Raw genomic sequence first — 13,048 nt, forward strand, 5'->3', positions numbered from 1 at the left:
ATATGAAATCTTATTATGGAACAATCTTCCCCACATTATTAAATATCATTATGGTGTAATGTATAAAATGATGTATCACCAACATTGAACATTAGAACACATTAAGAAAATGTAAAAAGCTTATTGCGCTTTTAAAGCGAACATTTTTTTACATGTAGCTCAATTTCCATCCATTAGGGGTAGTGTTTTATTTAAAATAATGATTGAAAATTAAACAATACAACTAAATGTAAGTAAGAAATGTAACTGTTAAACAGCGAGATGTTCATTTGTGAAGTTTTACCAATTCATTGTGTTCACTACATTCAGTGCACTGAGGGATTTACAGTCTGAAGCTTAGAGAGGCACCTTGATTTGTGATTCGCTGTTGGAAAGGCACTGCATTCCTCAAATCTCCTTTCTGAGATTTCTTGATCCTATTCCATACATGCCTGCTGCAGTGATTGGCAAGCCCTCCACCACATTGCAAGGCGAAAGCAAGACAATGAAAGGAGAAGGACAAATAACATTATGTAATATGTAAATCCTTTATTTGCATATGAAACATGCTTCGTGTTGGGTGGTTGTTTGTTTAGGAAACTCTACTCATGAGCCACTGCACCAGTGGGATAATTAATTGATGGGTTTGTCTACCTAATGTTCGCTGTCGCTGAACTGATCAAGGTTAGAGTGTAGTGTGGCACTCATGTTGAAACACCTCTGGAACCCCCCATTCTACTGTTGCCTAGATACAGCAGTGCTCCGGCTCAGGGCTATTTTGAACCTTTTAAGTAACTCCTTATGTATGTGTGTGTGTGTGTGTGTTAAAATGAATTCTATTCGAACATTCTGTCCAACCCTTGACAGCAACAACAGACCCAAATTGGGACATAATTTCACATGGTTTTTACACTCAGACCTTTTTGTGTCATATATAGATTAGTACCCTTTTGACATTTCTGTACATTTGACCTTCTTGTAACTCCAAAGTCTTTTAACCATTAGAAGGATGTCTGTCACAGTTATTACATAATCTCCTGGTTACAGTTATTTAAGCCAATTGCAGATATTTAAGCTGTCCTCTATTATTTTCATCAGTTGTTAGCTTTGTAACATGTTCATGTTGCAATAGATGTATTTGTTGTGTTTTATCAGTTGGACTAAGGCAAATGCATGTAAATAAAAGGAAACGGAAAACGTACTCATTGAGATGTGTCATAATGAAAGTTCTCATTGATGTTATAGTACCTTTAGAGGACTGTGGTAAGTAATGTTTGTTTACCTTACCTTGAGCTGTGTCTGTCTTCAGTATCAACATATAGGAAGAAAGATAGCTGATCAGCCAATTTGACTACTTGAAGCTTGACTGTTAATTATTATGGGAATTATTTATGGCAAAAAAAACCTGAAATAATACGATTGTGACAGGCCTGATCAGAAGTTGCAGTTATCACCACCTGCAACAAAACATGTGATTTTATTTTAATTGTCTTACCCATAGTTCATTAAAACAAGCAGATGATTTCTGCTGGAAGTGTAGATTCTAAACTTTCAGTCAACATTTATGTTTGTTAGTAGAAGAGGAGAAATTTATTATGATTTGAATTTGATTCAAAATCATTTTTACAGTGTTTTGCCATTTCTTCACAGCACAACAAGCAGAAAAAGTTAATGCCAAATGTAAATAGGATGTAAATGTTATTAATTGAATTACCTGCTAACTGTATAGTAATTATGCAATTCTGTTCAAATACAATTGCAAAATGACAGTAATAACTGCAATCGTCAAACTCTCAATGAGCCGCTGTCATTTATAAATGATAAGGATAAACAGTAATCCAATAATTAATGATTTTAAAATATAATTTTGTTAATTTAAGAAAAAAAAATGTAAGGTTTCCATTTTCATTTCTGTGCAAGACACAAGCTCTTTACAGTCTTGCTTTGATAAATAATGTTACCCGTTATGTTTTATTGTCATGTACAGATTACATTTTCCTATGCCAAAGATCAAAAAAAGTTGTGTAACACAAACAAACTTACAACACTATTTTGTGGATCTAGTTGAACTAAAAAAGAAATTGGTTGATTTCTTGTTGAGCTTATTTCAGTATGTGGTCCATGGAGGGCTAAAGTTATCACTTGATAAGCTAACTTGGTTCTAACGTTTTGGAGAACTCTGAAAACTCTGAAGCAGAGGTTTTCATGTCTAATGTTTGCATCCAGAACTCCACACCAAGAACGGGCGAGACGTTGAGGACGTGAGGCTACTCATAATGAGAGACTTTCGGGAACCTACAGTAAGAACTTTGTAGTGTAGCAACGTAGAGGAGCATGATGCTGCGCAATGCTGTTGGGCTGGGCTCTAGGTGTAGTGGCCTTTATACTAAAGACAGCACAATATGGAGTAAGTACGATATTGTGATTATATTGCTGCATATTGTGTGTATAGAGTGTGATATGCTTGCTCATTATCAAAAGTGCACCAGAGAGCCTCTGCTGTGACATAATTAAACACTTACTGGCCTGCATTTTGGCCAAAATTTGTTGGATCACTGGAATGATTGATGGATTAATCAAAACACCCATATAAACTCTTCTGGAACACCTGAGATTAGGATGCTCACAGCAGAAAAACAAAAACTAAATGTGATTTATTGCTCATCTGCATATTGCAGCCTTCTGCAATGTCAATACTGCAAAGTCCAATATTGCAATAACTATTAACAAAACAATATATTCGGCAATACTGCTATAGTCTTATTATTTTCGGTGCCTCGGGAACAGTAGGCCTAATATCAGTTTTAGGCTACGGGGCCCAAGACACTTCTTTTTCAAACTGATGGCACGGGAGAGTGAGCATCATGTGGCGACAGAGGGTAATTAAATGAGCACAGCTCTAAAATGTCCACTTGCCAGTCCGCACAGATGTTTCCCGAGTTAAACTGTAATATGCTGGACAGCTAGTGCTCCTCCCTCAAAGATCCAGAAAATGCAGTCAGGAAAAATCGCCTTACAACAAGAGCCAGCTTTGTGATGGGAACAAAAACAGCACCCTGAATTGGCCTCAAACGGATATGGACGGAAACGGAAATTGAATTTGTGTGTTTTCCGTGACATTTGGTGAACGTGTGACGCTCAGGTAAGTTCAACACTGGTCTAAACCCCCTTCTCCCCAGCCTTTAGCTCATCTCCCTTCGCTTCCTCTCTTATCGGCGCTGCTGCAGGAGCGTGACACGACACTAAAACGCGAGACAGATAGCATGCCGCGTCCATCTCTCTCTCTCTCTCTCACTCACTGTCTCTGTCTCTGTCTCTCTCGCTCTTTCTCTCTCACACTCTCCAGCCTTATCTGCAGGTTAGTGCTGCTCAGTGGGCGATAAAGCCGCTTTGCTCGCCGGTGTGAGGCAATTTCACAGCTGCCGAGACCTGTTCCAATGTGGTTGGTGAGGAGAGTGCAACAGCACGGCCAAAAAGCTGGCAAAGCATTTCGAAGCGCGATAGGACACAGTGTTTTAATGAACGGCGTCATGGCCAGCTCTCCGTGCTTTAACACTTGACAAGGCTGGTTCTGGCGTTTTGTTGCATAACCAAAGAAGCCCACTCTAATTAGCAAGTCTCTGATTAATCTGTTACTACGTGAAGATGAGGAAATGTACAAGAATATGGAGAATATGGCACTGAGTGTGCTGAAGAGCACAACATGTTCACCAGTTTTATATTTCGATGTTGGTGTTGGAAAGCAGATTTAGATTGTTACTGTGGGATACTGGAACACAGTAAATATTCTACATATTTGAATAACTTTTTAAATGATTGTAGATGATGTGAGTCCAAAGTGCATCATGGAAGCTGACTTGAATGAAAAGATGGGCAATTTTCTTGACACATAATGTGTCATCACTATTAACCATGTAAATGATTAACTGTTAAACTGTATTTAAAGTGTAACTTCAGCCTCAATATTACTGCTTAAACACTGAAGTAATTAAACGTTGTCATGTTGGTTAGCTTACATAGGAACAGTGACCTGGTCATTTACAACATTAGACACTGTACAAAACAACACAAAAAATGCAAAGTTTAATCACATAATACCACCAACAGACAATGAGGTCCCTGCTGGAAAAAAACCCAAAGAAACCATTAAATGTTTCTGTTGGTTCCTGGTGGTGTCCAGTAGTCACTAATGGTATGTTCTGTTTTACCTGATGGGTTGATATCACAGTGTAGAGGATTCTAATGGTTTAACAGGTGTTCTGGGACTGATTCCAGATGCATTTATTGATGTCCTATTGGGACATAAATGTGTCATACAAGACCCTAGTGGTCTCTAATGTTATTAGGCCAATTCGCATTAGAAAGGAAAAACAATCAGATTTCAATCCTGATGTTTCTAATGGACTTTTTCAGCAGGGATATAACTGATTCCATTACCTTCCCACCATGCACAACATTGACTATATTCTAGTGAACATTAGACAGCTAACTTTAGCTAACCTAGTAGGGTAACTTGTCATGAGATTGATAACTTACCTTCATGGTCAAGCAGGTAGTTCACAAATAAAAGCTTGTAGATGCTTGCTCATCTCTTAAAATAAAACCTACCCCACCAAACGAACAATGTCTTACATGGAAAAATGAGGTACATTTCCTAGTTAATAAAGACAATCAAACAAGTTCTCTGCATCAGAGATTTTATAAAGGAGGACTTTGTCTACATTTTCATCCTTCAGTGCTGCCGCTACTGTAATGTTTTCCCCTCATGATGATGTCCACTGCTATGGTATAAAACTTGCTATGGTTTTATCATGCAAGTTGAGGGATGTTTTTGAATTGTATGCATAAGTGTGCAAAAGCCAACTGATTCCACTCGATAGATTTTCTAAGAGCAAATATCTGCAAGCAATAAGACAGACAACTTTTTCGTCCATGATCTCTGAGAGGAATTGTAATGCACAGGGGTGGGAGTAAATGTAACACATGGGTTTGCAAAATTATAGAGAAGGGCATGATGGATGGCATTTATGTTCATTTTAATTTGGGTTAGTTATGAGTTACTTTAGGAGTTATGAGAACTTTAAAATATAGAAGTTTCAATAGTGCTTCATTATTATATATTTATTCAACTTTTAGTTTTTTCAACATATCATAGTTGTCAGCCCGTTGATTTAAACAAAACTGGGCTCTTGTGAAAGATATGTTTAAAGCTTTTGGGCTGTTTATTAGCGCACTGAAAACAATAATTCATTGAATTGAATTAAGTCAAATGTGTATATTATTTCCACATGAATAAAATATATCAGCACAGTTATTGCCAAACGTAAGTAAACTAAGAGACAAATTTGTACTAATATGATGTATTTTATTCATATGGAAATGATGCACATATTTGAGTCAAGTAGACTCGGCGCATTACTTTTTTCAGTGTATGTTTCAGAGTCTTGCCTCTGCATTCTCTTTGTAGGTTTTGTACAGCTCTTCCAACCTTGTCTAAATATAAATTCTACATTTTTAGTAAATGATATGCATTGTTAATGTATTATGCTAATGAAATGCAGTAAGGCCAACATTAGTAGACTGCTTAGCCCATCAGTGGCAGTAGTGTGGACAGCTCGGGGTCCCTGATACATGGCGGAAACAGAAATAAACAATTGTTTCTCTACTTTTTTATTGACACCAGCTCGGCAAACAGTGCATCTCTTCTAACTTCCTAGTAAAGTGGTTCAAGCTCAGTTTGCTAGCAGCCTAAAATGACTGCAGCAATGATCTAGTACCACTCCAATTATTCATTTCCATTATAGGATTTGTAGTCTAAGCTCAGTGATAAATGCAAAACCATCTCTTTGCATAAATTTGCTTATCAATTTAGTCTCTGTAATAGTCAGTTAAGGTCAAGTTTATAAATTGCGCATGGAGATGGTTGATCATGGGCGCCAGACAGGACAGATTTATGTCTCAGGCTTGCATGCCCTCATATTTCAGCAGCCACGAGGTCAGTGGCCGGGGAGCCATGTCTGATTGGCTGGCTTGTTTGTATTCCCGGTGTTTGGGCTGCTTAGATGGCAGTGCTTACAAACACTGCTCTGAGGATACTGCAGGTGCCGGTATTGATCTGCTGTCTGCTTTGAAGGTGCGATGCACTCTGCCTCAGGTAGAATTTGACTCTTGCTGTTGCTTTGAAGTTGAAATTCTGCTGCATTTAGCATGTCCTTCATATTGACCAGTTAGCTTAACATTAAAGAGCATGGGACAATTGCAGAGTTGGAGTGCAGAGCCTTTGATCCCATTGCTTCAAGACAGAGTCTGTCAGCAAACTCGGCTGATTCAGTCAGAACTCCATGAATTTCCTTTTTGAAGTCAATCAGTGTAGCCAGCAAGTGCTCACAGCATATTTAACATGCAAAATGACCGGTTTGATAACAGATAATCTTATTGTATACAGCTTACATCAGTGTGGTTCAGTGTGGTGTTAACCCTTAGAAGTCTAGTTGTTTTTTTGTAATATTGCATGTAATTATGTATTTAGTTATGTAATGATTTGCATTTATGTTTATATACTGTATTACATTACTGTATCTTACATTCTATATCTTGCACTTTTATCTCAGTATTACAAAATGAAAAATACATGGCAAATGTGTAAAGTCTACTTGTTCTTTCTACAAAACAAGACTGTATGCACAACAGTTACTTCTAGAAACAATTACAACACAACAATTACTTCATAAAATGTAAATCCTAATGAAACAACTCCTTTTCTACTTATAAATATAAGTGTGGTACCTACGTTTAAAGAAAAGGTCTGGTCAAAAAATCTAATTTACACAATCTTCTACTTATCCCAGATGAAGTTGATCAGCCAAGACATGTTTAGAGTCTAAACTTTCCTTCTTTAATTTAGAACTAGCATGGTGAAGCTGAAATTGCTAATACACACTGAAACTCAATATACACCAATAAGCACAAATCCTTTTCATTAATACGTCCCCAAAGCTTCTCTCAGCCCACTCAAACCGCAGCCAGGTCTTAATTAATGCCACACAGACTCAATATGATCTATGTGATTTTGGACACAGTGTGACTTGTCTGTGAACTATAAAAAGGAACAAAACTGCGCTGTGTGGGCAGCCAGTTTAGTCAACAGGGTCTGTAGTATTCACAGATCACCTCAGGAATTGGAGCGTTGATCTGCCATCAGTGTTGTTGACAATGGCCAAGCATTTCTTTGTTCTCAGATTTTTAGTTTTCTACATCATGTAAGTGCAGGACTAGCACATATGGCACTGCATGGTATGGTTGCAAATCCGTGATCACACATTATGTTGTCATTTACACTGCGCAGTGACCTGTGCCATACTTGAGTACCTATGCTGAATTTGGTTATTCTTTTTGCCAGCGTACTGAAACGTATAGATGAAGCCAGATATAATGCAGATTAGTGACTGGTCAAAAACGCAGAACCAACCTTTAAACAAAATAAACTGTCTATAGAATCAACGTCTGTAACTCAAGTAAAACTAGGGAAATCAAGGAAATCAAAACTTCAAGCCCCTCCATTGTTGCTGTTAATGCATGAGTCTATTGTTAACAGTAATGTCGCATGTGAAATCATGTGACCACAGCACAGCCTTCAGAGAACCCCAACTGTATTGACAGGTACTGTTGTACAGTGGGAAATGCAGACACAGGTACTTGATGAGGGGTTTGATAGTTATAAATTCGGATTAGTAACCATACTGAACTTACGAGTGGAAAGCACTGTTAAAGGAAATGCTCTTAAAAAAAACATTTTTTTTTTAAATTTTCTTTTTATTCTTGTCAAAACGTCCTCCTAACACTGAGAGTGACTTTTTCCAATTAAAAAGATATCTCCCTTTGCATAATCTAACACTTTGAGCTTTTAATTGATTATAAAACTCCAAATTGTGATTTAAAAATCACCCATTTGAAATAAGCAGCCAGGCTGATTGCAGGAAATAGTCTACTGAAAAGAAATGGAAACATTTCAAGTGACTTGCATGTATTTTTGTACCCCTTTGTAGTCAAAGTTGATCTTCCTGGGCCGAGCGGAAAGCACTTACCTGAAAATCAAAGCAGACTGAGGCGAAATAGGAGAGGGGGGCCCTTTTAATAAACCTAATTATAGCAGTGTGTCGGCTACACGGAAGACAAGCTGTCATGGTGGGGAAATAACTCCTGTTTGAAGAACAATCAGCGGTTCGTTCTCTCATTAGCTTTCCCCCCGTCTGCAGCGAGCCATCAGCTGCCTAACCAGAATGGATCAAGAACAAACAGTTCATTTAGCGACTTGGTGGTAAACCTAGCTGATTTGAAGCAAGGTTCGTTTTTCTGATGCACCTGTGCCGCTGTGTGAGACAGAAACTGCGGTGCTCTGAAGTCCCAATCAACTTCTCAGCATGACGTCTGACATGTACAAATGTTCAGCCAGAATTTCTTGAGGAAACTAGCCGAATAGTCAGCTAAGGTCATGTGGCTTCAGTTTCTTTTGCCAAGAGCTACGTTATTCTGTGAAAAAAATAAAGTACTAGCCAAAGTTTGGAAGAAAAGGAGTTTCAGTATTTTTAATGGTTTTCCAGGTTAGAATAACAGTAAAGACGTAACACATGTGGAATTATTATGTGGCCATGAAGCAAAAATTTGCTTTCTTCAAAGTCCCTTCAAAGCCCCTCTTTGCCTTGATGCAGTTTCACTCCCTCTTGGCATTCTCTCAAGCAGCTTCTCCCAAGTAGCTCCTGAGATGCTTCATGTGGAGCTACTGAGATGCTTTTCAAACAGGCTTGCAGATTTTCTACATAATCTTCTTACATAGACATAAATATTTGTCTTAGAACCAAATTATAAGCATTTAAGAAAGGGTTTATATCTGAATGTACTTAAAAAGTACACCTTTGTTACAGTGGTATTTGATTCTCTATTTAGTATTTGAAGGCTTTGTCTTCGTCATCCACAAAAAAAATGTAATAAATTCACTGTAAGTTACTTCAGATAACTACTTCACCTCTCCTTAGAGCACAACAAACTATGCTTTTTGTGTGGCCATTAAAGCTAAAAGAGCAAAGATGCCTAAGGAAAATCACGTATGTTAAAAGCACTTAAAATTCATACACAATAAGTAAAAGCACAGTGCTGGTTAGGGGTGCAACGATTATTCGACTTAGTCGACTAAAATCGACGACCAAATTAGTTGGCAACTAATTTAGTAGTCGATTAGTTTGTGACGTCATTACGCGTCTTTCTCGCGCTCACTAGGAATGTTTTGACATTACCGCTCACTGGAGAGATAACAGCAGCGCGATGGCAGCCTCAAGAACAAAATCCTCACAAGTGCAGGAGCTAAACTCAGAAAAAAAGGTTGTCAGTTGTGCTATTTGTAAAGCCGACCTTAGCTGGCATGAGAACACATCCTCCATGCTGGAGCATCTGAATAGGAAACACGTTCCCTCATTGGGTGAAGAAGATTCATCTCGGTAAGATACGCCGTGTCCCAAACCGCGTACTAGCTCACTAAATAGTGTGTGTAAAAATAGCGCTTATACCATTAGAAGTGCACTCATTAGTGTAGTGTGTGAAGTACAGAAGTGTGTGGTTTGGGACGCAATAGTTGTGCTAGCGAGCTAGTTAGCTGATGTTAATGTTAAAAGCCGTCCTACTTCATGTTTTGAGCTGTAACATTTTCTCTTTCGAAATGCAGGTTCTCTGGAAACGTTAATGGAGTTGGAACAGAGAAGCAAGTAACTATTATTCACAGCGACCCTGTTTACTTTCCAGATAACGCTTACGGTTTTAAACACTGCATCGTCGTCTTAACGCTGAGGCCGCCGGTGCGCGCAGATTCGGCGAACATAGGAGAGCGTTTACAAACAGGTCTCTGTTCTCCGCGAACGTTTAGCTCCACTCGCTAACAGTTTAGGTAGCTGGACAAAGGGTTACCGTTGAAATAAAGTGTTTGCACAGAATCGTTCAAATTCAACTGTTCATAGAGAAGTTTGCCACAAACTTTCGATCAGAGCGCGTCTTCTCTGCAGTGGAGAATATCTGCTCTCAGAGATAGAGAGCGTAGAGATGCGGACTTTCCTCCGTTTCAGTAAAGACCTGTGACTGTAGAATTAGTTGCAGCAAAGTGTAGACAGACAACAGAATGCACAGATCACAGACTGCACTGTTTAAATTTAACATTTAAATTTAAAGAAAAACTGATTTAGTTGTGTTATATTTTATTGCTGCTACTTTGCACATCCTTGGTTTTAACTTTTTACAGGAAAAATATATTGGAGTTTTATTTTTGTATTTTTTGTATTAGCAGGAAAGTTCATTAAAACAGTGAATTCTTGAATATTATTCATCGTTATTGTCTTCACTGTTCATTACCAAATGCATAAAACAACCTCAAGCTAAATCTAAAAGCTAATAGCTACCTAAAAGTTATTTGGCAATGTAGTGATTCATAATCCGAATAATCAATTATTCGTTTCAGTAATCGATCGATTATTCGACTGTCAAATTAGTCGTTTGTTGCAGCCCTAGTGCTGGTATACCATTGAGACATGTCAAGTTTGATTTGTGCAAGTATTGTGATTCTTATTGAAGTTCTGCCATGAGTCCAATTCAATATTAGCTTTTTTTGTCCCTTTCTTTTCTAATTAAGAAGGTTTACTGCAGGTTTGAAGGCTAAGAGCATGAATAGGAAATCTGTTTGTTGTGATAAAATCACAAACACAACTTTTTACTGCTGTGCTGAGAAGAGTTTCCTACACACACCACTAATACAGCACAGGAGCTGCACGGCAACTACCACATCAATGAAGTTATTATATTAACATCATACAGTATTTTTTAAATATAGTTCAGAACACTGTAGAAAGTAAGATGGTGTGATTTGACTGGATCTCTGTGAAGTTTACGCCTCACTGGTGCACAAGTGAAATAAACTTGATAGGTCAGACAGGTCGTGTTCAAATATTCAAATCTAATTGTTTTTAAGGGTGATTATTCAAGCAAATATTTAAGTACTTGTTCAGAAATATCAGTCCTGTATTGCACAAATTTTACATCATGAAAAGCATACATTTAGTCAGGCATGTCCAAACATGTGATTGGAACTCTGATTCGTTAAATCAAAACTTTGGGCCTTGCTATAATAATGATGGGGGTGGGTGATTTGGGCCTTGCTATAATAATGATGGGGGTGGGTGATATGTGAACACACATCATCGTGAAGGCATACTAGAAGATTTTATCACAACACATTATAGATATCCCAGTACTTTGTTTTCTGAAGTTAGATGAGTTGGAACAGAAAAAGTACCAGTAGCACCACCTGTAAAAATGCTCTCAAAAACCAAACATGTGATTGGAACTCTGATTCGTTAAATCAAAACTTTGGGCCTTGCTATAATAATGATGGGGGTGGGTGATTTGGGCCTTGCTATAATAATGATGGGGGTGGGTGATATGTGAACACACATCATCGTGAAGGCATACTAGAAGATTTTATCACAACACATTATAGATATCCCAGTACTTTGTTTTCTGAAGTTAGATGAGTTGGAACAGAAAAAGTACCAGTAGCACCACCTGTAAAAATGCTCTCAAAAACCAAACATGTGACTGGAACTCTGATTCGTTAAATCAAAACTTTGGGCCTTGCTATAATAATGATGGGGGTGGGTGATTTGGGCCTTGCTATAATAATGATGGGGGTGGGTGATATGTGAACACACATCATCGTGAAGGCATGCTAGAAGATTTTATCACAACACATTATAGATATCCCAGTACTTTGTTTTCTGAAGTTAGATGAGTTGGAACAGAAAAAGTACCAGTAGCACCACCTGTAAAAATGCTCTCAAAAACCATGAGTACAATGATTTTTATTCAGTGTTACTCATTCTGTATAGGACTAATTCCAGTGAAACAGAAATAATTATGTTCTCTTTGGAATGAAACATACAGATAGTGAGTTTTTTAAGTACTGAAATCCATGACAAACCCACAGAAGTATATTGTGACATAATTTATCACAATGATGATAAAGTCATCATATTACTCACCCAGAAATGATGCTTTAAGTTTAAATGCTATATGTTGTGCATTTATAACTGTAAGAACTTTATTTCCCAGGGAAAGCATGTAGATTACCAGGAAATAGTTTGGATTCATGAGAGGATGCACTATTGCCCCAAGACTGACACTAATTCACTAGCTGTACTAGGCCTCAGTTTTAAGCAGTATCCCTCTGTGGAGGGGTAAATGTAGAGCAGCAAAGACGATGGTTGCTGAAAAAAAAATCACACACTTCACAGGCTTGACTTGCTGTGATCACTACAGACTCTGCATAATATGGCCAGATTAAGTGACTTCAAACATGCTTCTGCCTTTCCCCTCTGCCTGCTGAAAGAGCCAGAATTTCCATTTTCCTTCAATTAAACAGAGCAAAGGCATTTGAAGTTCAGCATAGGCTCTGTTAACATTCAGAGCATGAGAGCTGATATGAAAAGGCACGTTTGCCATAGCTGGAGAGAAGAAGCTCAGACCCCCTACCGCTCTTAGGGACAGCATTTTCTGACAGATTTCTCTGGCACAATGGAGTGTGTGTTTTTCAGGAAATCCAAAGAACTGCTAAGCCAAATCCCCAGACTTTTAGTGCTACAGTACATACAGAGTTTCCATGACTAGTTCAAAATGGATACACAAGTCCAGTAAGGACACTTTTCTTAATGGAGACCTACACAAGAGCAAGCTAACCACATTTATTTCCATAGTAATTAAGGATGTAAATTCTGACTGTTACAAAATTAATCAGTGTATCATATCTCAAATTTCACCACGATTTACGATTATTTTGGTGCAGTTGATTTATTTTGATACACCGAATGGCCAGATGTGATTTGGGCAACAGTTTACACAGTAGTGATGATCTCTTAGGGCCAGGTATAATCTTTTACCAAAAATATATGTCTAGGGACAACTTTGGTTTTGTTGCTTGGCTGCAGCAAAACTCACTGCTAACAGGGGTCTTCCTCCCCCTCTAAAATCTGAAGTTCCT

General features: G+C 38.1%; 1 protein-coding gene across 2 annotated transcripts in view; it reads left to right on the forward strand.

Annotated features, from left to right (window-relative positions):
- The window catches only part of gria1b (glutamate receptor, ionotropic, AMPA 1b), an 87,100-nt gene that overhangs the window by 17,285 nt on the left and 56,767 nt on the right, over window positions 1-13,048 (forward strand). The window lies entirely within an intron of this gene.

This window comes from Colossoma macropomum, unplaced genomic scaffold (assembly GCF_904425465.1).
Source record: "Colossoma macropomum unplaced genomic scaffold, Colossoma_macropomum, whole genome shotgun sequence".
NCBI lineage: Eukaryota > Metazoa > Chordata > Actinopteri > Characiformes > Serrasalmidae > Colossoma > Colossoma macropomum.